The sequence below is a fragment of the Natrix helvetica genome (genome assembly GCF_964273705.1).
Source record: "Natrix helvetica genome assembly, chromosome: 4".
Lineage (NCBI taxonomy): Eukaryota > Metazoa > Chordata > Lepidosauria > Squamata > Natricidae > Natrix > Natrix helvetica.
Genome location: NC_138550.1, coordinates 97,045,507 through 97,072,748, shown reverse-complemented (window position 1 = coordinate 97,072,748; position 27,242 = coordinate 97,045,507). Strand labels below are relative to the sequence as shown.

General features: G+C 43.8%; 1 long non-coding RNA gene across 1 annotated transcript in view; it reads left to right on the top strand.

The window, feature by feature from the left end:
• The window catches only part of LOC309391197, a 330,437-nt gene that overhangs the window by 177,005 nt on the left and 126,190 nt on the right, over positions 1-27,242 (top strand). The gene's annotated exons all lie outside the window — the stretch shown is intronic.

Here is a 27,242-nt window from a genome sequence, read left to right as displayed (position 1 = left end):
GTCAATTTACTCATTTCAGCACATTCCATTGTTTTTCAAATAACTTCCTCCTGCGTTGGTATTTTCTCATTTTTCCAATTTTTTGCAAATACAATTCTGGCTGCCGCTAAAATATTTACAATCAAATATTTCAAGTCTTTATTGTATGTGTCTGGTATAATACCCAATAAAAAAAGTCTCTGGTTTAAAGTCTATGCATTTCTGTGTCATTTTCTCCAACCACATGTGGATTTTAGTCCAATACCTTTTAGCTTCTGTTCAAGTCCACCGCATGTGGTAGTATGACACATGACATTTCCAACACTTTTCGGATTTGTTCTTGGACATTCTTGCTATTCTCGTTGGGGGTAGATGCCACCTGTAAAACATCTTATACAAATTTTCCTTATAAGCTGTTGACATTGTCATTTTATAATTTTGGGACCACAAATGTTTTCATTTATTTCTGATTTATTTCAACAGATGCCTCTGCCTCCTTGTGTTTTTTGCAAGCTCACCAATTCGCTGTTTACCGATAAAGTCTTGACAAAATGCACCTGCCAAAATAGTGTGTCATTGTCAAAGAATAAAGCCATAAAAGGAACAATATTAATACTTCAGGAAAGTCAGGGCGTCCATCTGCTTTGGAACAGAAAAGTTGGAAGCAAATAGAAGGAAATAGAGCCTGCCTTTAGGAATTATTTAGGCTTTAGGAATTCTTTCCCGTCCCTTTAAGAGTAATAACTATAAAGGGGGGGGGGGGCTGGATTTGTTGTGCCTAGAAAAAGTGTATGTGCTTTTTCCTCTCTCTTTGTCATTGCACTTATGGTTTTTGTGCAAAGTCATGCAAAGGGCAGGCTTTGTCATGCATGTATGGGCTTTGGGTCATGTGGCCCAAAGAGAGGCGGGAGGACATTAGAATTGGTGACTGCCCCTCTGTGGCCTCTCCCAGCGAGAATCATTGGGATATTTTCTCCTGGTTTTTTTTCTTCTTGTTCCTCTGTAGCTCCATTCAAGTCATTTTCAAGTGCCACCTTTCTTTTGCTGATGGACATATGGACAGACAAAATGAAGTGCCTTAGCAATGTTTTTTGGGGCCATAAAGAATAAAAAGCAAGGGATGGAATACACAGAGCTCAAGATAGTTAGGAAGTGTTTTATTCTGGCATATGCTTTGTTCAGCTTTTGAAATTGCTGTGTACATTTATATATGTATGCATGTATAAATACACGTATGTACCAGGGGTGGGAATCAAATAATTTAACAACCGGTTCTCTGCCCTTATGACCAACTAGGTAGGCAGGGCTCGGTGGTCATGTGACAGGATGGATGTGGCCAACTCAACGTCACTCAGGTCGATGGGCCACTTTGCCTTAGTTCTGACAATGTAATGAGGGTTAACAGGAGAGGCAGTTTCTGTAAGCAGGGCAATAAAGATTAGGCTACAAACAACACTAGTTTCCTTCCTGCCTTCCTTACAGGATTAGCCCTGTAAGTGGGAAAAAACAAAAGGAGATTTCTTCCAAAAACCCATTCTCCGAACTGCTTAGAAAGTTAACAACCAGTTCTCCCAAATAGGTGGGAACTGGCTGAATCCCATCACTGGTATGTACCGTATTTTGGGGAGTATAAGACATACTTTCCCCCCTAAAAGAGGGTTAAAATTTGGGTGTGTCTTGTACACCAGATGTAGCCAAAAACATAAGACACGGATGAGGCGATGGTCTGTGGCAATCCCTGCAGCCTGGAACAGCTGATTGGGGGTATTCTGGGAGGCTGATCCACGCACCAATCAGCTGCTCATTCTGAATCAGGCTGCAATAATGTGATGAAGCTGACCTGGCTGTTTGCTATTTGCTGCAAGGAGGTGTCAGAGTTTGCAGCAGCAATCACATTCAGAAAGCATACACAAGTAACTGATTCAGCAGGATTCAATAACTTCTCTTTATATATAATATAACACATTAAGTAAATATACAACACCAAAAGCAGGTTTTCCAATGTGGTAGTTCAGCAGAGAAGTTTCACTTTCAGTTTTAGTTTCAGATATCAGCACAGCATGCAGCTTTAGTACAGAACAAGCCACACCCAGATTCCTTGCTGTCTCCTTCCTTCTTGTTTGCACAGCAAATACTGTTTGTTTCCAAACAGCCCTCAACTCTCTCACACACTGACAGGATGCTAGTCATATGAATACCAGGGATGCTGGTAGGCAGAGGCAGAATATTTTTTTTCTTATTTTCCTCCCCAAAAACTAAGGTGCGTCTTATACTCCAGTGCGTCTTATAGTCTGAAAAATATGGTATGTATGACAGGTAGTCATCAACTTAAAACCATTCTTAGTTTCGAGACCATTTGAAGTAATAACACCACTGAGAAAAGGGACTTTCAAGCAGTCCTCTTACTTACAACTGTTGCAGCTTTCCCATGGTCAAATTATTAAAATTTGGGCACTTGGCATGCAATTATGACAGTTGCAGCATCCCGAGGTCATGTGATCTCCATTTGCAACCTTCCCACCAAGCAAAGTCAGTGGGGAAAGTCAGATTTGCTTAAGGATTATGCAATTCACTTAGAGTGATTCACTTAACAACCACGGCTAAAAAGGGTTGAGACTGTTGAGAATGTAATTGGTCTGTGACTTTGGGGGGGGGGGTGAGGTTCTGGGAGAAATTACATTACCTGCACCTTTTCAATCAGGTTTCAAAACAGTATATCATACCAAAATGACAATAATTGAACTTGTAGGTGATCTCACATGGGTAAAAATGAGAAAACGGTGATCTTCCATCAAAGTATTTTTGAACTGGAAAATAACCAATATACTATGACAGAAGATTGGCAAGCAGGTCAACATAATATGATTTTTTTTTCAACTGGGATGCTGAAGAGATCCAATAAGTCATAGGCCATTAACTTAACCCTGAATCCAGGCCAATTGGAGAAACAAGCCTTGTGGGAAGAAAATTAACATGGAATCAGTGAAGGTAATTTCTGCTTCACAATCATGTTGTCAGGGTTCCAGGTAACACCCCTAACGAAAGAAGACTCCTAGGCTTGAAGTTCCTCAAAGTTCCACTTGAGTAGGGATGTCATATTGGGACACCTGGGAAACCCCGAATCTGAAAGTCTCCAGGTTTTCCTCACCCAAAAGAAAGTCAAAGATCCCCTGAACTCACAAGTCCATCACATGGCCCAATCATGTCAACATCCCAACGGGAGACAACCCTCAGTCACTCCAATCTAGGTGCAGGCCAAACGCCCTTGACTCCCAGAGAAAGAAACGTTGCTACGGCTAATCCTCCACCACTCCTCGCAACTCCCCCTCCCATTTTCCCAGGCACCAATGTGGCAGCCCCTGAAGCTGCAATGAAAAAGATGGCTTCCAGGGCTGACACATGTAGCATTTTGTTAGAATATCAGCAGAAACATGGATGGAGGTACTCCTAACGATGACCATTAGAGAGGTGCTGGGAAATAAATTTCTCAAGAAATAACTTTCTCTAAACCATGACCACCCCAGATTGGATCTTGCAAATAACTTTCTGCTGCCATCCAGTGACTATATTGGTTTTTGCAGCCCATCTGTAGTAGCCAAGGTTGGAGCTCAAAGGCTATGGTACTTTTGCTTTATTATTATTATTATTTATTGGACTTCTAGACCGCCCCCTCTCCCCGAAGGGACTCGGGGCGGTGTACAGGTACAAATTAAAGTCATACAGTCAAAATACATATAACTAAAATCGAATTAAATACACCCCTGTACAAATTTATAAAATTAAAACTTAACCTTAAAACCAAATCACAAAATTTAAAAATACAAACCGAGGTTGGGAAAGCTGGAATTAAGCCAGGCCGGCTAGATGAAACAAGTGGGTTTTGAGTTTCTGGCGGAAGGAGCGGAGGTCCGTGGTCGTTCTAATGTCAGGGGGAAGGTCATTCCAGAGGCTCGGGCCCGCCACAGAGAAGGCCCTTCCCCTGGGCGCCGCCCGCCGGCACAGTCTAGTGGATGGCACCCGGAGAAGTCCCTCTCTGTGTGAGCGAATCGGCCGAAGGGATGTGAGGGGCAGGATACGATCCCACAAATAACTAGGTCCTGTGCCATGGAGCGCTTTGAAGATGATAATCAACACCTTGAAACGCACCCAAAAAGCCACAGGCAGTCAGTGCAGCCCGCACAGGAGAGGTGTTACGTGGGAGTATCTAGAGACTCCCAGAACTGCCCACGCGGCCGCATTCTGAACCAACTGCAGCCTTCGGGCGCATCTCAAGAGGAGCCCCATGTAGAGAGCGTTGCAGTAGTCTAGCCGGGACGTCACAAGCACATGAGTGACTGTGCGAAGGGCGTCCTGGTCCAATAGGGGACGCAACTGGCGCACCAGGCGAACCTGGTGAAACGCCCCCCTTGCCACGGCTGTCACATGGTCGTCCATCGACAGCCAGGCATCTAGAAGGACGCCCAAATTGCGTACCCGATCCACGGGGGCCAGATGTTCGCCCCCAATGGCCAGTGATGGAATCAGCTGGTTGAACCGGGGCGCCGGTAGCCACAGCCACTCAGTCTTGGACGGGTTGAGCTTGAGTCTGTTATTTCCCATCCAGATCCGTACGGCTTCCAGACACCGGGACATCACTTGAGGAAATATGTGTGCCATTCAGTCATGGTCCATCGGCAAACGCTGCAGTATATCATGGAACAAAAATAACCAGGATTGTCATAGACAAGTTAAGCCAGTAGATATTACTGCTGTGATCTAACAAGATCCTCTGCTTCTTTAGATTGACAGTTTATGTTAAACATTGCTCCTTCAATATGACCAATGGCCCAGAGCTCAAGGGAATGATTTAAGAGAGGCTTGACCATCATGAATCAAGATGAAGTTGCTGTTTCAGTCAGCAGTTTTGGATGAAGCTTCTTCCTCCATCTTTTTTCTTCGCATGCTCTTATAAGGGAATAAACTCACATCTGTTGAAAAAAGAGAGAGAGACAATATGTTAACTTGTGTCGGTGCCAATGCAAGCAGGATCAAGATACTGCTGCAAGTGCAAATACAGATGGTTTCTTGGGTTATTTTTTTTTAATCAGATAATCATATCTTTAATTATTGTTTCATTTATTAACTCAGTTGCTGAGTTCCCGCTTTGCATGGAACCAAAACCAATAAGTGCAGAGGTGGTATTCATCAGGTTCTGACCAGTTCTGGAGAACCGGTAGTGAAAATTTTGAATAGTTCAGAGAACCGGTAAATACCACCTCTTACTGCCCCCCTCCCCCATATATTCTCTGCCACCTGAGTCCCAGCTTATCAGGAGAAAATGGGGATTTTGCAATAACCTTCCCCTGGAGCGGGGAGGGAATGGAGATTTTGCAGTATTCTTCCCCTGCCACGCCCACCAAGCCATGCCCACCAAGCCATGCCATGCCCACTAAGCCACAGCCACAGAACCAGTAGTAAAAAAAAATTGAATGCCACCAGTGAATAGGTAACAGACCACAACGGATGGTTCCTACAACATAGTTAGCCAAGACCAATCTTTACAGCATATAAAAATGGGAAAAGAAAGGAACTCCCTAATAATGTAAGAGAGTTAAGTGGGACTTTTGTACTTTCAAACTTGCAAGGTTCTGTTCACGCTTACGATAAAGTAGAATTAGCTCGCCTGTTTGTTTTGCTTGTCTGGTCTAACTGGGAAGATTGGCATCATATTCAGGCAAATCAACAACACATTTCAGATTGATACAAGAAACATATTTTATCCTCTTGAGTTTTTTGATGCCACTTTCAACTAAATGTATAAATATATACACATAAAGAAGAGATTAATTTAGGAAAAATGTCCATAAGATATTTACATTAGCAATGTGCACTTTAGAAGAAGATACATCAAAATATATGTAGTTCTGAGGAAATGTACACAAGTTAAAATCAGGGTTTTGCTTTTACTGAGGGGGAGGGATTACATTTAAAAATGCGTAACAAGTAGGACAGATTTATGACTTAATACACGTAAAACTAACAACATGGGACAGACATAAGCCTGTGTCCACTCCTGTCAGTTCCATTTACTTCAGGGCTGATTTACACAGAGAATCGCAGCGCATTCTCTAAATTCCTCTTTAATAAGATCCTGGAGCATTATGAGAGGTGGTGGGGGGGGGGGACAAGGCCTTCCAGATAACTTTAGATTCTTTTGTTCAGGGAACAGAAAATCTTTGCTCGTGACATCTCAAGAAGGGAGAGAGAGAGGAAGTGTAGAAGGAAGGAATTGATATTTATCATGACTTTTTGAAAAACAAATGCCAATCCAATAAAATATTGAAGGAGTACAATAAATAAGTAGAACAATGCAGAAATTGGTTACAATATCATTCATAGGCAGGTGTGTGCTATAGAAATGATCTGGAAGAACTGGCTTGGATCTTGAGACCCCAGGTTTGGCATAGTGTTAGTGTGATTCTTAAAATAGCTTGCATGGAAACCACTGGTGGGATTCAAAAAAATTTGCTACCTATTCTGTAGGCATGACATGGTGTGGCTTATTGGGCATGGCTTATTGGGCGTGGCAAGGGAAGGATACTGCAAAATCCCCATTCCCTTCCCACCCCACTCCAGGGCAAGGATACTGTAAAATCTCCATTCTCTCCCCACCCCAGGGCAAGGATACTGTAAAATCTCCATTCCCTCCCCACCCCAGGGCAAGGATACTGTAAAATCTCCATTCCCTCCCCACCCCAGGGCAAGGATACTGTAAAATCTCCATTCCCTTTCCACCCCAGGGCAAGGATACTGTAAAATCTCCATTCCCTCCCCACCCCAGGGCAAGGATACTGTAAAATCTCCATTCCCTTTCCACCCCAGGGTAAGGATATTGTAAAATCTCCATATTCACCCCAACCCAGGTCAAGAATACTGTAAAATCCCCATTCCCTCCCCAGCCCACTGGCCTGTTTTCCAGCTCTGTTCTCCTGTGCAAGGCAACAGAAGAAGACCCAGCCAAGCAGCTGGGATGCCAATCAGCTGGGACTCGGGAGGCAGCAAATAGATGGGGGCAGAGCCAGCCAGAGGTAGTATTTGCTGGTTCTCTGAACTATTCAAAATTTCCACTACTGGTTCACCAGAACAGCTTTAATTAACAGCAGACAGGTGTAATGCTTATGTAAAATCCAAAGGACTTCTTTAAAACTTTTTTCAAACTATGCCCAGTCCTAGGTATCACAGTATCACTAGAATTGATAAGTAATGAAAAAAGATAAACAATGTAAAAGATACAAACTCAAAGCTTTAAGGCCTTTAGTAAAACCTGGTATCACTACAAGAAATAAGTGATACCACTTCCGGTTCCGGCGGCCGACGGCAACGAGCAAGCCTTGCTCGCCTCCCGCTTCCCCGGTGGGCTTCCCACTCCTTGGGGGGCACAGGACACCCCATAGAGGCATCCTGCTGAAGGGGCGGCACCGCGGGGGATCCCTGGATCGGCGGCGGCCGGCGGGAGGTCCCCCGCCTCGCTCCAGGCACCGGGGAGCACAATGGGGAGATGCTCCGGCGTCTTCGCTGGGATGCCGTGCGGAGACAAAGAAAGCTGAAGGACGCGACGGCGGTGCGGTGAGGCGTAGACTTCCTCCATTCCCATTACTAACTTTAAAACTTGTCAGTTGTGTAAACGTTACTTTTCAGCTTGACTTGGAGAGGCGCGGCTGGAGGGAGGGGGATTCCCCCCCCCCTCAGACAAGCGGCTGGAAACAAGTGTGCTCTCAGCCCCAAGGGAAGGAGGAGGGGGAGAGCCAAACCAATGATGTCACACCCTTACTAAGTGGATTTTTGGACTTAAACTTATAATACAATGAGGATCTAGAAGCTTTGGGAACTTTGAACTTTTGAACTTTGAAAACTTTATTTGTTGCCTCTAAACCCGAAGCTGGCAGGGCATGATGGCACCCTTCCGTTGTCTTTATGAAATATGAAATCTGACTCCACCTTTAAAACTTCAGGCTTCCGGTCTTTGTCTCCGTGCTATTCAGACAAACCTCTTGTGGATTGCTGTTCTTTGAACTCCCTGGAGTGGAAATTTGGCTCTATTGCCAGGGCCAGTGGAAACAAAAGTTCCCTTCTGCCTGAACCTTCTGTCTCTTGGACTCTCCTGGCTGTTCTACCCCCCTGATTGATCCTTCCCTATACTGACTGGGCTCTTTACTTTATAAACAATGTCATCCAAAAGACCACCTCCTGGAAAGTCAGGCTTTGCTGCCTCTGCCCCGACATCTGCAACCTCCAGTCCTAGTACACAATCAATGATAACAGCCTTAAAGCAACCTAAATCTACGGAGCTGGAGTTCCATCAAATGTTTCAGCAAATTCTACAGGGACAAGAGGAAATAAAGAGACAACTGAAGGAGATGAAAGAAGAAATTAAAGAGAACCAGGATAAAATTAATAAGAACTCACAGAGACTGGATCTTTTGGAGGGTGGGGCGGCTGAGATGAGGGAGGGGATAGAGGGGGTGCAGAAGGGAAACAAAGAACTTGACACCCAACAAATGAAAATAGAGTTTGAGAGAATGTCTTTTTATCTTAGATTTCAAAATGTGATGGAGACAGATGATGAAAATATAAGGGACATCATGACAAACATTTTGGCAAAGTATATTCAGAAGGAGAAACAACAGATGGGGTGGGAAATAGACCTGGCGTATAGAGTGAACTCAGCTTACGCTAGAACACACAATGTTCCCAGGGAGGTACACATTAAATTTCTTAGGAAAAGCACAAGAGATGAAATTCTGAATGCACAAAGGGGACAAGCCTTGACATACAAAGATAAGGAGATAACCATTCTGAAACAGATCCCCAAGAAAGTAAGGGAAAAAAGAAAACATTATTCGCAATTGGCGAATAAATTATACCAGAAGGGGGTGTGGTTTAGATGGTTGATGCCAGAAGGTATGTTAATATTCTGGGAGGAGACAAGAGTTAGAATTAATACACCCATAGAGGCGCAGGCCTTTATGGAAAAAAACAAAGCTCTCTTAGAAAAACCAGAAGACTCCACAATAGACATACAGGACATGGGAGGGGCCGGAGCTCTGCCAGCGGGGGGAGATGGGGCGACATCAAGAAAGCTCAGATCACACAAATGAGTAAGAAAACCACCTGATATAAACTGATCGAAACTACCAATTGAATTTACCACACTGACTATATGTTATTACTTAATATTGAATTTTATGCAAATGTATACTATGAGTTTGGGGGGGGGGTGCACCTACCGCATTTCGCAGCTGCCAAAATTTGTAACCTTTCCCTTACCTTTTCCCTTCGTAAAACATCAAAAAACCAATAAAACTTTGTTTAAAAAAGAAAGAAAGAAATAAGTGATAAGTGACTCCAGTTATGCCAGTTTTATGGAGCTGACTGTGGCATGGTCTTGGGTGATTCTCTGGGTGGAGTTCATCCCTGTTAGCTCTGAAGAAGTGGACAAGGTCTTTGGGGCCATGAGGGTAGTCATCTGTGTTTTAAATCCATGTCCCTCTTGGTTGGGAGGAGGTTTATAGGTGGATCCATGCATTTACTACCTTTTAGATGCTGACCCTGTTTCCCTCTCCCCAAGAAGCCATTGCTGGATCCAGTAGAATTGGACACTCTTCTTTCTGTTTCCAACCCTCCCATTTTAAAGATGGTTACTGACAAGGCAATAGATTGCAACCCGTAAGTGTCCTGGATGAAGCAGATTAACCTGGATCATTTCCAGTCTGAATTCAGCATGGGACCAAGGTTATGCTTGTTGGTGAGCTTTGGCAAGCTTGGAATGGGGGAACGCATCCATCCATCCTGACCCTCCTGGACCTTTCAATGACTTTGGGCACCATCAATCACAGGCTGTTCCTGGACTGGATTAAGTGATGGGAAATGGGTGGCCTAGGATTGTGGTGGTTCTACTTCTTGTGGTGGTTCTACTAACTAGCTCCAAGGCTAGTTCCAAATAGTGTTGATGGGAGGGGGGAGAACAGTCTAGGTCCCCACTTTATGGAATGGCTCAGAGTTCGATCCTGTTCCTGCTTTAACATTTACATGAAGCCACTGGGGGAGATTATCTATCATCTTTGGGGGCAGGGGGCAGATGATAGCTATACATTAAGTGATGCAGTCTGTCCCAATGATTGGGGGCTGGAGAGTCTGGATGCTAAAGAACAAGCTTGGCTCAACCCTAGCAGGACAATGTAGCGTGAGTTTGGGATCTTCCCAATCCTAGAATGGAGAATTTCCATCTTTGGCTTGGGATGATGGTGGGAGTGGTGTTTCTTCCTCACTTAGAGTTAGTGTGAATTTTGGGACTTTTCCAGGACACGCAGTTCCTTCTCAAATAGCAGGTGGTAGCTGTGTTAGTCAGAGTCTTTGTAAAACTTCACATTGTGCAGCAACTATGCTCATTCTTGGATTAAGAGCCTCTCTTTATTGTCAATCACACCTTGGTCATCTGCCAGTTGGACTACTGCAGTACATCCAAAATGTAATGCTGCAGATATATGGTTATGGGTGCATAATGGTAACTCATGTAATACCACCACTTCATGAGCTGCATTGACAGCTGATAGGTTTCTAGGTGCCATTAAAAGAGATGGTTATTGTCTATAAAGCCCAACATGTTATGGGACCAGGTTATTTACAGGACTGCCTTTCTCCAATGGTACCTGCCTGTCCAATACATTCTGAGAGGATAGGCACATGTTGGGCCCCTTCCTGGAAGCAGTGGGTGGCACACTGCCTCAGGAGGTTAAAGCAGTGGGATTGTCATCTGGAAAACTGACAGCCCAGGTTCGAGACACGAGCACCATGTGACCTGACAAATTCCCATTTTTGGCTCATCTCCTGCCAACCTAGCAGTTCAAACGTAGGCAAATATGAGTAAGTAGATAAATAGGAAATGGAGATGAGCACTGGTCCCTATTGTCATCAATGAGTAGCAAAGTAAAATCCACGGGGGAGGGGGGATCCTGGAAGCAATGACATCTGATGGGACCTAGGAAGTGAGCATTTTCTATGTCCTCTAGAATTATCTCTCCTTTTTATATGACTGGCTTTTCAGAAACCCATTAAAAACCTGGTCCTTTCCTTGGGCATTGGAGTCAGGACGACTGGAAATTCTGCCAGGAAGAGTAAAAGAGTATTTGGGTTCCTGGTTGCTTACTGCTGTTCTGGTTTTAATTATAATTGTGTATGCTCTGGTTTATTTTGCTATTTGCTTACTCCACTACCCAGAGTCATAATTGTTTGATCTGGGGGAGAGGAGGGCTATGTACATCTCTTAAATAAATATAAATGAGTAAATAAGGGGAAAGGAGATCAGATTTGCAATTGTTGATCCAGGAATTGATATAGCATTCACCTTCTAAATTATTATTATTATTATTATTATTATTATTATTATTATTATTATTATTATCATCATCATCATCATCATCATCATCATCATCATCATCACCATCATTATCATTATCATTATTATTATTATTTTCAATAGTAATCTGGGGTTTGGCTAGCATAATTTTTATTGACAAGAATGCAGCATAGAACATGCAAGTGACAGATGGCTGCAGTCCAATGCTTTGTCTGGAAATCTTCCAATCTGCTCAGAAAAAAAAGACAACTCTAAGCTAGGAAATGATAGTAAGCCTTGTGGGGACCAGGGAGAACATCCTCACCTGTTTGCCTTTTCTATGTCTAACCATCCCCTCACCCATGGCAATTATTTGGTTAGATCATCTACAACACACACCCCAAATTCTTAATATGCCCACTGGCCCAAAAGGTTTCCCTCCACTCAGTGGTGGGTTTCAACATTTTTAGAACCTCTTCTGTAGGTGTGGCCTGCTTTGTGGGAGTGGCTTGCCAGCCATGTGACTGGGTGGGAATGGCTTGCCAGCCATGAGACTGGATGGGCATGGCCAACTTGTAAAATGTGGTGAAACTCACTTAACAACGCTCTTGCTTAGCAACCAAAATGTTGGCTCAGAAACTCTGGCATTTGAAGCACGCAGGTCTTAAGCTGTCAAATTACAAGACCCTTGCACCCCTAACCCTTTAGAAAAAAAACCCAGGGGTGTTCAAACTTGACAGCTTTAAGACTTGTGGACTTCAACTCCCAGAATTCCTCCTCTCGCTCTTCATCTTGATGATGTGCGGACGGGCGGGGGGAGGGAGCTGGAACCGGTTCTAAACGGCACTGTAGATTTGTGAAACCTCTTCTATAGAAGAGGTTAGAACTGGCAGGAACCCACCCCTGCCTCCCCTTCACTGGATGACTTCTTGGAAATAGCTACACAGACCTAGACATTTGTTCTTTGCTTTGCCTGGAGTAGCTATAAAATAAGGCTCGATCATTTCCAGTGTCATTTATTCAAGGGCATCTCAAAGTTTTTCTCCCTTTGGAAAGCTGCTCTCCAAACTGAAAAGACACGAAATGAGGGGGCGGGGGGGGGTAACAGGTAGAAATTAAAGTAGGCGGAGGAAGACTTCACAAGCAATTTATGCTGCTGCTTCTTTTTTAACCAACATAAAACTTCAGTCTTGGTAATGTGATCAGTGGGCCCTCAGTCAATACTAGCTAGGCATATCATGAACAACATTATACAGTGAAATTGGGTAACTAAACCTCTGCAGGAAATAAATCTGTTGATATTTGTATTGGGAATTCCCAACAATAAATGCAAATTAAAAAGCAACCACAACATGCATTCTCTATTTAAGAGGCAGGATCTATATGCAGGAAATGAATCTCCCTTGCTTTGCAAGTTTCACATTCTGTCCAACCGATGTTGCTTCTATAATGAAGCTAGTCAGGCCAAGCCAGCCGAAATTCATGGCACCCAGACCATCCCATTCATTATCCTGGAATTTACATATTTCCAATCATTCCCCAGGATCACTTTGCAAATTACATTTTTTTTGAGAGGCAGACGAAAGGGACGCTAAGAGTAGTACTACTGTTTCTGAAGATGTAAAGTGAGAATGTGGCAAATACTGTTTGCAAACACATATTTCACAAGGAAGCCCTGATTGACTCCAGCTCCCTATTGGGTGTACAGTTTGTGGCAAACACGTCATGTGAGAAATGGCCCTGATGCTCTCTCCCAAAGAGTGATCTCACAAGTTGTCAAAGCCAGTGGCTGTGAGCCCAGGAACTTAGGTACACATTCCTACACATACTTCTCAGCTGCCAAATTCTGCTTGTCATATGAATGGTTTAAAAAAAGAAGAAGAATGTTTCTGGACATTGCAAGAAAAGCTGGAGAGTTAATCCAGGCCCATTTCTCATTGGTTGAGTTCAAACAACACACGAGATGAGACAAAAATGGTGTGGGATGGATTGATTTGGGTAACCAAGCCAGCCAGGGGTGGGATTCAGCTGGTTCGGACCAATTCAGGGAAACCGGTATCTCCAACGATCAGCTAGGAGTGAACTGGTTCACTCCAACGATCAGGTCAGCCTGCCAGCCAGCCCCTGCGCTATACTTACCTGTATCTCTCAGCTGATTGCCCCACCTCAACTGTCTTACTCTCCAGAAGTAATGTGGAAGGCAAGTTTTGTTAAAACTGCACACTGTGCACGTGCACGAAATACACAATTAATGAACCGGTTGTTAAACTGGCAGAATCCCACCACTGAAGTCAGCATCTTAAGTCCCAGTATGCCTTATTTATTTACTCGTAGCAGTGTTTTGTTAGCCTGGATTTAGAGCTCAACACCTCCGACGATGTCCCCTAATTATTAAACTCTTTTCACGGTGATTTAAAAAGACTTGTTTACTTGGCAGGATTAGGGACACGGCCATCCCTGCTAAACAATCCGGCTCGCTCATTTACACCTGCTCAGCTCACTCACCTGGCAGGCAGATGCTTCATTCTTCCAACGTCTCTAAGAGAAGGCCCTTGTTTCCTTGTAAAAATCAATGACCGCGGCTTAATAAATCGTCAACCGGAGCTTCATGGCGTAGGCAGAAGGGCGAATTGAAAGGCAACTCCTCGAATGAATCCATTTATCTAGATGTCAAGACCTACTGCTGTCTTCCTGTCTTTCGTTGCATTTTTATCATCTTCATCTGATAGGGGAAGATGTATTTTGCGACTTTTCTTCAGAACCACTGACGTGTAGAATGTCTGGAAAAAGTGGTTCTGAGGGCATAAGTGGGTACCGGATTGACAGCCGACGGCTGTGCTCGTTAATGTGGAAATTAAGCTCTGCTGAATCAGCTCTGCCCTAAGTAACCCGCAGCATATGTGTGTCTCGCTGATCTTGTGGAATACACTTGTTTTAAGAATGTGTGCGTCTGAAAATGGACTTTTTCAGCAACTATTTTTTTGCTGCGGTTTTACTTGCCTCGCTGTAGGGGTTATGTGCTGATTAGGGGTAATTGGCTTAGGTCTAAAAACCAACTTGAAATGACATCACAGCGCATTGTTTTAACTTGTGGTTGTTATGATCTACCTCGGGAGCTATTGTGGCAGCAAGGCACGTAAACAAACATAATGGGAGAGCCGGATAAAATCTTTCTTCCCATAAAAACCCGGATGCCCTTTTGGAGCCTATTCACAGATCTCCCTGGATGAAACACCTTTCCATCGAAGGCTCAGAAGGGCACGCTGTCCACTTTCATACCCATCCTCTTACATCACTCTCCTACTGATTCACTCTGCAAAGCGAGAAATCCAGGCACAAACCTTGGAGGCAGCCATACAATTTAGATGGATGACAGGATGCTGAACGAGTCTTGAAATTTTTTCTTGCCACCTCCTGAGCTGCAGCTGTCACACTTTAACTATCATATTTCTGTTAGTCATGTTTTATCTAGAAAAATAAGGATATTAGGGAGAGATGATTATTCTTGTTGCTTTCTTTCTCAAACACACACACACACAAACACACAAACACGAACACACACACAGCCAGGTTATCTGCAATGGATTGAGATCAAGATCGTGTCTATATTTCTGCCTCTTTCTTTCTCTTCCTTCCATGGTTTTCTTGTGGCTCAGCCCTGTAGGATGCTGTTATAGGTCATAATCAGGAATGGGTTCCTGCCCGTTTTAACCTCTTCTATAGAAGAGGTTCCACAAATCTACAGTGCCGTTTAGAACCGGTTCCAGCTCCCCCCCCCCCCGCCCGTCCGCACATCATCAAGATGAAGAGCGAGAGGAGGAATTCTGGGAGTTGAGGTCCACAAGTCTTAAAGCTGTCAAGTTTGAACACCCCTGGGTTTTTTTTTCTAAAGGGTTAGGGGTGCAAGGGTCTTGTAACTTGACAGCTTTAAGACTTGCACACTTCAATGCCAGAGTTCCTGGGCCAACATTTTGGTTGCTAAGCAAGGTCATTGTTAAGTGAGTTTCACCACATTTTACAAGTTGGTCACGCCCACCCAGTCACATGGCTGGCAAGCCACTTCCACTCGGTCACATGGCTGGCAAGCCACTCCCATAAAGCAGGCCACATCTACAGAAGAGGTTCTAAAAATGTTTGAAACCCACCACTGGTCATAATGACTATCACACCCAGGGGTGGGATTCAGCTGGTTTGGGCGAACCAGTAATTCCGAGAATCGTTGGCCCCACCCACCCGCCCCTGTGCTAGTCTGCCCTATATTTCCTTTGTTTGAAGCCCAGGTGATAGGCGCAACAGAATGGATTGCCGCGCCTCAGCTGCAGCGCCTCACTGGGGCTGCAGTAGAAGATAGGTTTTAGAGCTGTTTTCAAATGCACTGCATGCTCAGTGAACCAGTTGTTACACTGGTTGAATCCCACCACTGATCACATCTCCATTATTGTAAGACTATGAGTACAAGGCAAACATGTCCAGAGGGAAGTCCAAATGTATGTTAGCTCTTTCAACAGACCACATAGGACCCATTTCATTAGGAACATTTCCTGAACTAGAAGTATCAACATGAGCTTTCACAGAAATTTTGACCTATGAATCCGCCCTTGTTTTAGTGTCTCACATTGTTGTTCTTCATTGTGTCCCAAACGCACTGCCTAAGGTGGCTTTGTTCTTCCGGTTCCAAGCCCTGCCATAGTTAAAGATTTCTAGTGGAAGGATGTAAGTATAAGACAAGGGTTGGGAAACTGAGAGTGAAAGAGTTTGGCTAATCTGGAGTCAATGGAATTGGTAGTTCCATTAGAATGGCATCAACATCTCTAATAGAATCACTATGGACAGTGAACCTAGAATTTCCTGACAGTCAGAACAATCAATCAGTGGAACAGCTTGCCTCCAGAAGTTGTGAATGCCCCAACACTGGAAGTCTTTAAGAAGATGTTGGATAGCCATTTGTCTGGAATGGTATAGGGTTTCCTGCCTAGGCAGGGGGTTGGACTAGAAGACCTCCAAGGTCCCTTCCAACTCTGCTATTGTATTGTATTGTATTGTATTAGAAGGACAAGTGTCCCACCTACTACGCAAGAACAAGCATTGTATTGTATTTCTCCTCCTCCTCTTCTTCATTCACAGTCATCAATCACACTTCCTTACACTAATGCTGTCAGTTAATGAATCCTTTATTAATCCGTTTATAACCTACATAAAAAAGCCAATGTAGATATCAACAAAAATAAGTTTGTATGGAATAACGACAGGCCAGGGAGTTGCCTGATCAATCCAGCCATTAGTGACAATTACAATTTATGTCTGTAAGAGCCATGGTGGGGCAGTGGTTAGAATGCAGTACTGCAGGCTACTTCTGCTGACTGCAATTTGGCAGTTCGAATCTCACCAGGCTGAAGGTTGACTCAGCCTTCAATCCTTCTGAGGTCGGTAAAATGAGGAACCAGATTGTTGGGGGGGAAATATGCTGACTCTGTAAATCACTTAGAGAGGACTGTAAAGCACTGTGAAGCAGTATGCAAGTCTAAGTGCTATTTCTATTTAGAATGTGAGTCAGCCAGATTCACAGTAAATTATGGAATAATATTACTACACATTGGCCCACTACCACAATGGGGCATTTGTTTTTCTCCAATAAAAATTCATTTGCATTAGCTATTTTCTATATATGTTTTTTTTCATATATAATCCCATCCATTAAAAAAAAAGATTCTGCAGAAGACATTTAAAAATGTAGGCAGTAATTAGCCATCCTAGTGTCTTTATCTCAATATCTCACCAAGTAACCTAAAATCCATTACCAGCCAGCATACACTTCAATCCTATATATATTATTATTATTAATAATATACTCAATACTATTGACAGGAAATTTTGTAAAGGAAGATTTTTTTCTGTGCTTCAGACAAGCAAGTTACATGTCTGTGATATGTTCTCCTCAAGTCCTTAAGATCAGGATTGAATAAAGCAGAATAAATATAGAATAAAGCAGTCTGAATTGGAAAAGCTAGCCTGGCCAGATCTTCCTATCTAATGGATGGACCAAAAAAAATCTGATTTTCTCCCATTTCCCTTTAAGCACAACTGGGAATAAGAATTCAAGGACCTGAGCAAGTGAGGCGAACACAATTTCTCTTTGAAATTCCAGACTTTACATATCTAGTCTAGTATTGGAAATTATTAATGGATTTTTTAAAAAAAGATGCAAAGAAGAAAGAAATCCTAGAAAACAAATCTGGATGCACTTGTTCTTCTTTGCTGTCACTAAGAAGCGCATTATCTACATGTATGGATCACCTTAATAGGTACAGCATTGTTGAATGGCCAGGCATTACGGTCAATGTGTCAAATATAACCAAGTGACAGCCTATTCCATATTGAGTTTATATGGAAAAAGAGAGAAGGCAAAAAGTGTCTTCCTTGATCATCAGATTTACAATACATGTGCAAGGAGCTCATCTACTGAGGGAACTCTTTTGTTCTCTTTTAGACCAGATTGTAAGAGCTAGGGTAGCATCATAATCATTTAGTTAAACCCAAATGGATTGTGGGCTGCTTCTCGGGATGTTAAGAGAAAGGGATGCAGCTAGACTTCATGTAGTTGTAGCGTGTTTTGGATGATGACTTTCTTGATTCAAAAAAAAATGAAGTGTTTTAGAACAACATGTGGGATGCAGTTCTGGCTAAAAGTCTTTGGACTCCATGGAACATGAATAGAATTGTACTGCAGATTCTACTAGACTTTTCCCAAACTCCATTTTCAACTGTTAAAATGCACAGGCTTTAACATCATGCTGGCTTCTTCTCATTCATTTCCATCTTTTGCTTCCCAGCCGGCCTGAGGAAGTCTTATCCACTATTTTGGATAAGAAAAGACTGAGGAAGCCTTATCCGCTTATCCACAAAAGAACTCTTATCCACCGTTTTGTAATATTTGATACTGACAATTGAGTAGCATAAAGCTTCCTCGCGAGCTTGGATACATGGCGAAATGGAAATGGAAATCAAATTATTTGGTTGCTAAAATCTATAAAAGATCTCTTTTCCACTCGTTTAAACTGCATCTTCTAGAAAGAGCTACATTCTAGCCTTATTGATGAGTGAGCTGGCCTTCACCCTAGGTCCCTTTAGCTTAATGGCTCGTAATTTGTTGGGGTCGTCTGGATGATTATTTTCCAGAAATGTCCCTGCCTCATAGGTGCCAGGTTATTTATTACTCATTAGACCCTTTCCATAAAAAAGTAAAGAACACGGGCTGTAAACTTTTTTTCCAGATTCCACACTGATATTGTGTGTTGTATGGTATCAAATTAGCAGAGCAGTTCTCAGCTTTCAAGGATCATAACCAATTACGGCAGACACGGCAAATGTTTTAAACGCCAGACACAACCTAGCAATACTGTAAATCTGTAATACTGCAATCAGCAATACTGTAAACCTAGCAATACTGTAAATAAGTACCAATATCAAACGTGCACTAGACCTAGATGCTACTTATTTAAGAACAGCCCAATTAACTAACTATGAAAAAGAACATGAATGTTTTAGATATTGGTATTTGACTTTCCCTTGGGCTCAGTTGTGTTCTGGCAATAGGTGGCCAATGAATCTGTAAAATCCATAAAAGTCTGAAACGTATTTTGTTTTCAACTGTCATTAGGTAAAGGTTCCCCTCGCACATATGTGGTAGTCGTTCCCGACTCTAGGAGGTGGTATTCATCTCCGTTTCAAAGCTGAAGAGCCAGTGCTGTCTGAAGACGTCTCCGTAGTCATGTGGCGTGACTGAACACCAAAGGCATGACTGAACACCAAAGGCGCACAGAACGCTGTTACCTTCCCACCAAAGGTGGTTCCTATTTTTTCCACTTGTATTTTTACGTGCTTTCAAACTGCTAGGTTGGCAGAAGCTGGGACAAGTAATGGGAGCTCACTCCGTTACACGGCACTAGGGATTCGAACCGCCGAACTTTCTTATCAACAGGCTCAGCATCTTAACCACTGAACTGCATCCCTCCAACTGTCATTAACCTCAGCTTAAGCAGCTGCAAGCTGGCATGGCATCTACAACAGCTAAAATTGTTTGAAAGAAAGCACGGGTTTGAAGAAACCATCTTAGCCTCCTGTAACAACTTCTCCCTTTACCAGGTTCTCCCATTTCCCAATTGATTTTGATGTTATGTTGCCTTTACATCTCCCTGTCAACAAAACAAATTACTCTGTTCAAGTTAATATCCCTGTACCAGAAGATGCCGTGTGCCCTAATATGTTTAATTTTAATAAGTGCACCTTTTTCTCAATTAAACATCATGCCCTTCTGAGAGTGAGCTCACAAGACATACAAAGAATTGCTTGTAGCCTAAAATATGTCATGTTTATCTTGCTAACACAACACTGAAAAACGGTAAGAGATTTTGTTTGAATGTAGTGTCCACTGCTGAATGTCGTGTTTTATGAATTGACAGCTATATAAGTTTGATTAATAAATTGATATGTGATCCAATAAAAAGCATTTATCAAAACACAAATATCAATCACATACTGATTTTTTTTTAAATCCTCCCAGTGCATTTTTACTCAGAAATAAATCCTATTGTTTTCAAAGATTTCATATTCTCTAGGAAGCAAGTCTCAGGTTATAAACTTCTATTGCCAGTTTAGACATGCTCAGCAGTGGTGGGATTCAATTTTTTTTACTACCGGTTCTGTGCGCGCTTGACTTGGTGGGCATGACTTGGTGGGCATAGCAGGGGGAAAGTTACTGCAAAATCCCCATTCCCCCCCCCCATTAACCTGCTTTCCAGCTCCATTCTCCTGTGCAGGGCAACAAAAGAAGACCCAACCAATCAGCTGGGATTTGGGAGGCAGCAAATAGATCCTGAGTGGGGCCAGCCAGAGGTTCTCCAAACTACTCAAAATTCCCACTATCGGTTCACCAGAACCAGTCAGAACTGGCTGAATACCACCTCTGATGTTCAGAAGTAATTCTAAATAAACTCAGCAGGACTTTCGGGGGAAAATATTGTCAACAAAATCTGTTGTTTGCCTTTCCTTTCCCTTTTGAGCTCTTAAAAATGGAGTTTCTCCTTTCTTAAAACAAAAAAACGAAGGCAGTTCCATTTCTTGTTCTCAATGCATTCAGTCCTAGAACCGGCAGCAAATCCGCCTTTCTCTCTTTCCAGAATGAAACCACTTCACTCTATTTCCTCATTAAGAGGACAAGGGTCAAAACCAGCAGCGGTCACCTTGCAATTTCTCCCAAGCTGCCACCTGCTGCTTCGACCTGGGATGTGAGCAAAGGGCAGTCATGACTTAAGCTGCCTTAAGCAGCACAGGGAGGATCTGCTCATACAGGTGAGACTTTTGTTGTAGGGGAATGGAAGGACAAGGCATCATTGGATGCCTGAATGGTGAGGGAGATCAGGCGCCCTTTGGTAGTGATAACTAGGGAACTGCTGGCAAAGGCAGTTGGAGGACCATAAAAATGGACTCTGGTTAGCTGCGGTCACAATTTTGCAAAGGGCCATTCTCCATGGAAAGGGTGCTATATGTACAAGAGAGAAAACCTCTGCAGACATGTGAAGTGTATATTTTTTAAAAAAATGAAAGGCACAATATTAAAATGTTAACCTAACAGTATACATTTTTAATGTGTTTATCTTTCTTATTGTGAATGAAGGGCAATGTTTTTCGACTTCCGTGGCATTTAAATCTGATAATAAATGGATTTGCTTTCTGTGAGATAAGTGCTTGACCTCCAGTCAGCAGGGAAGATTATAAAGGATTATCAACTGAGTAGCCAGATTCATTCTTGCCTGGTTCATACAGCACACTGAAGTATACAGGTAATCCTCAGCTTACAACAGTTCATTTAGTGACTGTTCGAAGTTACAACAGCACAGAAAAAAGTGAGTCGTGACCGTTTTTCACACTTATGGCCATTGCAGCATCCCCATGGTCGTGTGATCAAAATTCAGCTGCTGAGCAACTGATTCAAATTTAAGATGGTTGGAGTGTCCTGGGTCATGTGATCCCCTTTGCAACCTTCTTACAAGCAAAGTCAACGAGGAAGCCACATTCACTTAACAACTGTGTTACTTAACAACTGCAGTGATTCACTTAACAACTGTGGCAAGAACGGTTGTAAAATGGGCAAAATTCACTTAACAACTATTTCATTTAGCAACATAAATTTTGGGCTCCAATTGTGGTCATAAGTCAAGAAATACCTGTAATGTGGTCTGTCTTGATTCTGTCGTATAGTCACAGAGGTTAACTTACTTTGTTCCCCCTGGGTGGGCAGTACTCCCAGCACAGAGATACAACTCTCTCAGGTTTTAGGCAGGACCTTGCTATCCCTACCTAGATACACTTCCATCCATGTGCAAAACATGGGAGCTTCAATCATCCTTCTTGAGAACCGTAGTGATGCAGTAGTTAGAATGCAGCATTGCATGCTAAGTCTGCCAACTGTCAGCAGTTCGATTCTCATCAGCTCAAGGTTGACTCAGCCTCCCATGCTTCCGAGATTGGTAAAATGAGGACCCAGATTGTTGGGGGCAATATGCCAAACTGCTTAGAAAAAACTGTAAAGCATTATGAAGCATTATAAGTCTATATCCTATTGCTATTGCCTGTTATATCTAACAACCCTGCCCTTTTTTAAAGTCACCAGAAATCTGAACCTCAAAAGCACTGAGTAAAACGTCTGGTTCTTAGTGAAATGAACTACCATATTTTTCAGAGTATAAGATGCACTTTTTTCCCACAAAAAAGAGGGTGAAAATCTGGGTGCGTCTTATACACTGAATGCAGCATTTTGGCTTCCTGAAACCCTGTCCCCTTCACCAAAATGGCCGTGCATAGCCTTTAGGAGCCTTGCAGGGTGCTCCTGGGGGCTGGAGAGGGCAGAAGTGAGCGAAAAACAGGCCATTTTTTGCTCAATTTTGGCCCTCCCAGCCTTTAGGAGCCTTGCAGAGTGCTCCTGGGGACTGGAGAGGGCAGAAGTGAGCGAAAAACAGACCATTTTTTTCTCAATTTTGGCCCTCCCAGCCCCAGGAGCACTCTATAAGCCTCCTAAAGGCTATGCATGCCCTTTTTGGACAAATAACGGGCCCATTTTCAGTCCCCAGGAGCACTCTATAAGCCTCCTAAAGGCTATTTATGCCTTTGGGGGGAGGGGAAACCGGACCTGCTTTCATGAAAAATGGGTCGTTTTTGGGAGGTCTGCAGAGTGCAAAATCTTTTTTTTTAATTTGCCTCTTCAAAACCTTGGTGCGTCTTATACTCCGGTGCGTCTTATACTCTGAAAAATATGATATTCTTGCAAGCAGCTTGACATAAGGACACTAAGATCCCAGAATCAAATGTATTAGGAAGAGGAAGAGGAATGGCTTCTTAAAAATGAAATCTTTTTCTTTTGAAATCCATAAATATAAGACCTAGTCCTGGAGGGGAAGGGGAAGAACCTGGAGCCAAAGTAAATGATTTTAATGCTTCTGGAAGATGGAGTCCTATAAAGTACGAAAGTTTATGGCCACTCATATCCAGAAAGGTCATTTATTATGCAATATGTTTTCAGTGGTGAGAAGCAAATGGTTTTAAGCAGTGGTGGGATCCTACTGGTTTAGCAACTGGTTCAGTGATGGCGCACCTCGCAGTTGTGAGAAAAAGTGCCTTCCGCATTACTGCTGGGGAGGAAAACAGCTGAGGCACGGCAATCCGCTTTGTTGCGCGACTCAGCTGAGAGGATATAGGTGAGTTAAGCGCAGGGGGGGTGAACCCATCATCGAAGCGAACCCATTCACTCCCAGCTGATGGTCGAAACTACAGGTTCGCCTGAACTGATCCGAACTAGTAGAATCCCACCCCTGGTTTTAAGGCAATTTGGTGGTGGAAGTAATTCATTTCACTCTGAGTACCAGACAGACCGACTGATGTTTGTACGACCAGCATATAAATAGTGTTCTTCCTCTGTTCCTCCCCTACCATCAAAACTACAGGTAGGCCTCGACTTATGACCACCATTGAACCCAACATTTCTGTTGTTAAGTGAGACGCTTGTCAAGTGAGCTTTGCCCCATTTTTACCACCTTTCTCACCAAGTGAATCACGGCCATTGTTAAGTTAGTAACAGGGTTGTGAAGTGAACTTGGCTTCCCCTTGGACTTGGCTTGTCAGAAGGTTGCAAAAGGTGATCACTGCAACCGTCATAAATATGGATCAGTTGCCTAGCGTCTGTATTTTGATCACGTGACCGGCAGATGACAATGGTCGCAAGTGTGAAAAATGATCCTAAGTCACTTTTTTCAATGTTGTAACTTCGAAGGGTCACTAAATGAACTGTTGTAAGTCGAGGACTACCTGTGTCACTAGAACCTCTTTCTTGCTATTGCACAGAGATGAAATACTTGCAGACAGTCTTACAGCGACGTTTGGCTGGCACTCTTGATCTTTTCCATGGAGGGATTCCAGAGTTCATCACACAGCCTAATATGAATCTTATCCCGTAGGCCAGGAGATGGAGATTCAGTACTTCAGGGTGGGCTTCAAAAATTTTAGCAAGGGGTTCTCTGCCTGGTTGCTGGGTGGACATGGCCATGGTGGGCAAGGGCCTAGTTGACCCCCTGCACCAAGGCGGGGGTCGTTTTTGTCCTCCCCGGGCTCTAAAGGCTTTCCTCGAGCCTCTGGGAAGGCGGAAACAGCCTCCCCAAGCTCCAGAGTCCCTCTGGAGAAAAGGGCCCATTTCCGACCTTCCTGAACTTCCGGTAGGTCCATTTGTTGCCCTCCCCAAGCCTCAGCATGTGCCCTGAAGTTACTTGCATCCAAAATGGGCCGCATAGGGACTCCTGGGAGGGGAGGGGCGGGCGAGCCCAGGCAGGAGTGGGATTTGAGGGTTCTCTGAACTGCACAGAATCTTAGCTAGAGGTTCTCCCGAACCCCTGTGAACCCCCAGCAGACCACTGCTGCTTCCAGGTAGTATGAGACTCTAATTCCCATGATTCCTGGGCAATGGCCATGTGAAGAACCAACGAGCTGGTTCTTATCAGAGCTGCAGTCCAACAACTTCAGGGCAGTCTCAATTTCCTGAACCCTACAATGACGAGGAATTCCAGAAAGGTAACTTTCTTCCCTGCTCCTTACGATGCCCCATCTTCCTTATCCTACTTCTGGTATACAAAACCTGAAGCTCGAGAGACACAAGTAATTTTTAGTCTTAAGTGCAACCTTTCCAAATTACTGCACTCAATTCTACTTGTCTACTTGAAAAGAAAACACTCCCGATAGAATAGCAGTCATATTATCTATCTTACTTTTAATTCTTAGTATGAATTAAAATTAGGGCTGCTGTATCACATTTAGACTGCAAGACTCCAGATGACCACTAGAGGCCAGCAAAGAAATACAAAAAGCCCAGTTTTCTGCTGCCACCTAGCGCCTGGGCAGTCTCTGAGAATCAGATACAAATGAGTGGGGCCTAATCTAATTTTTAAGTCCCAACCATGGTAGTTGTCATTTAATCAACTATGTACTTGCATTCTGCCTATGTCTGCTATTCCGTATCTAACGGTACAGCCCGCGGCGTGCCGTGCCTGTCCCAGGAAACTCCTGGAAAACTATTCCTTCCTTTTCCTCAACCCTTCCATCACTTGCAGGAAGAAAGGGGCCAAATGCCATCCTGCCCCGCAGTCCCAATTGGGCTCTGGTCTTAAAATGCTTGGAGAGAAAAGAAGCCGGTTCTTGTTCGAAGGAGGCCGATTAAAATTCTGGGCAGGCACTACCGCCGGGACAAACCAGCTGCCCCCCCCCCCCCGCCATTTGAAGGTGACGTCATGCTCGGCGGGTGGGGGAGGGGAGATCCAAATCCTCCTCCTCCTCCTTTCTCACTGCAGGGGCCGGCCTTGGCTCGATCCAGCGAGCGGTGGGCCCCGTCCACCCCCGCAGCTGCAGCACGGAGGCGGGGGAGGGAGATTCTGCTGTGCTATCCCCGCCTTGTCGAGGAAAGAAAGGACAGGCGATCGGATCGCGCCTGCTTGTGGTTCCCCTACCCCTCCCTGGTGGCTCCTAGATCTCTCCGCAAAGCCCCCGCGCGCCCCCCCGCCTTTCCCTCCTCGCCGTAATCCCTCTCCCCGAGACAGCTTCGCAGCCTCACCTGACTACAAAAGACCCGCTCCCCTTCCACTCCCATTCTGCAGTGTTTACCCGGAGATGCCATTCCAAGCCCAGCATCTTTGAATCCGTGCTAGAACAATCCAGTCGAATTCAAACGATAGTTGGCGGAGCTGACGTTGGATGATAGAGATGGATGGATGGATAGATGATAGATAGATAGATAGATAGATAGATAGATAGATAGATAGATAGATAGATAGATAGATGATAGATAGATAGATAGATAGATAGATAGATAGATAGATAGATAGATAGATAGATAGATAGATAGATAGAAGTGTGTGAGAGATGGTGATGCTGAGAGAGAGATGAGGGATAATAGCGTGAGATAGTGAGAAGAAAGAAAAAGGAAAGAAAGAATGAACGAGAAAAAGAAAAAGACGATCTGCAGTCACATATGATGGATGGATAGATGGATGGATGGATGGATGGATGGATGGATGGATGGATGGATGGATGGATGGACGGACGGACCGACGGACGGACCGACGGACGGACAAATAGATAGATGAGAGAGGGAGATGATAGACAGTGAGAGAGATAAGAGATGATAGTGTGAGATAGTGTGAAAGAAAGAAAGATCTGCAGTCGCAAATGATAGATAGATAGATGATAGATAGATAGATAGATAGATAGATAGATAGATAGATAGATAGATAGATAGATAGATAGATAGACAGACAGACAGACAGACAGACAGATAGATAGATAGATAGATGATAGATAGATAGATGATAGATAGATGATAGATAGATAGATAGATAGATAGATAGATAGATAGATAGATAGATAGATAGATAGATAGATAGATAGATAGATGATAGATAGATAGATAGATAGATAATAGATAGATCTTTAGGAACTCGTTTTATATGCCCAGGGAAGCGCTGGCGTGGGGGAACATTGTGCGTGGGGAAACTTCTTTTAAACACTCTTAGTACGCGAGTTACACGCCGTTCTTTTCGATTCTGTGTGCATTTACACGGGATCCAGTGCCGACAAAAACCTACAGGCCTGTAGTATAGTAAGTCAGTCACTGGAATTCGAAGGGACTTGGCGTTTTCCATTAATTTGCCTGCGGGATTAATTGCCCAGAGTAAACCGCCACCTACTCTGGCACAGAGGGTTCCAACAATTGTGCGTTTGCACCAGCCGCTGGTGGATGCGCTGCGTTATATAACAGGGCGGCGGCACACGCAAGCCTTTCGGCGTGAACAAGGGCGCACGGCGGCAGTGTGTTCAAATACATCAGCCTAAGCCGCGGAGAGATATTATTGTGTGGTCACCTACAATTAGATTCAAAGTCTAACACTGATGGAAACTTCATCATGCCAGTCCTCACCGAGGACCTAAGAATGATTAAGGCAGCGATACTATGATTATGATTATTATTGTGTACACAACAGTGTGAGCATCGCAGCGGCGGGTTCTTTCTTTTGCTGGCGTTGGCCTTCATACGCCTCGAGGTCTTCCCAAGAGCCTTGGACGTCGTAAAGGTATCGGCGTATGATGATTATCCTCCACAAGTCCTAAGACACCATTCAGAGACAAAAGAACTTGTTTGCATCTTGGGAGCAAGACGCTCAAATTGCAGCCGCTGGGCTGGAGCTCCCCCAGCACCTGCGGGACAAGCCGGGGGGGGGGGATTGGAGGGCGGATGGAGGGCGGACGCGAGTAGGTGCGCCCCCTACAGGTCTGGCTGAAGTCTTGCCTGCTTCTTGGG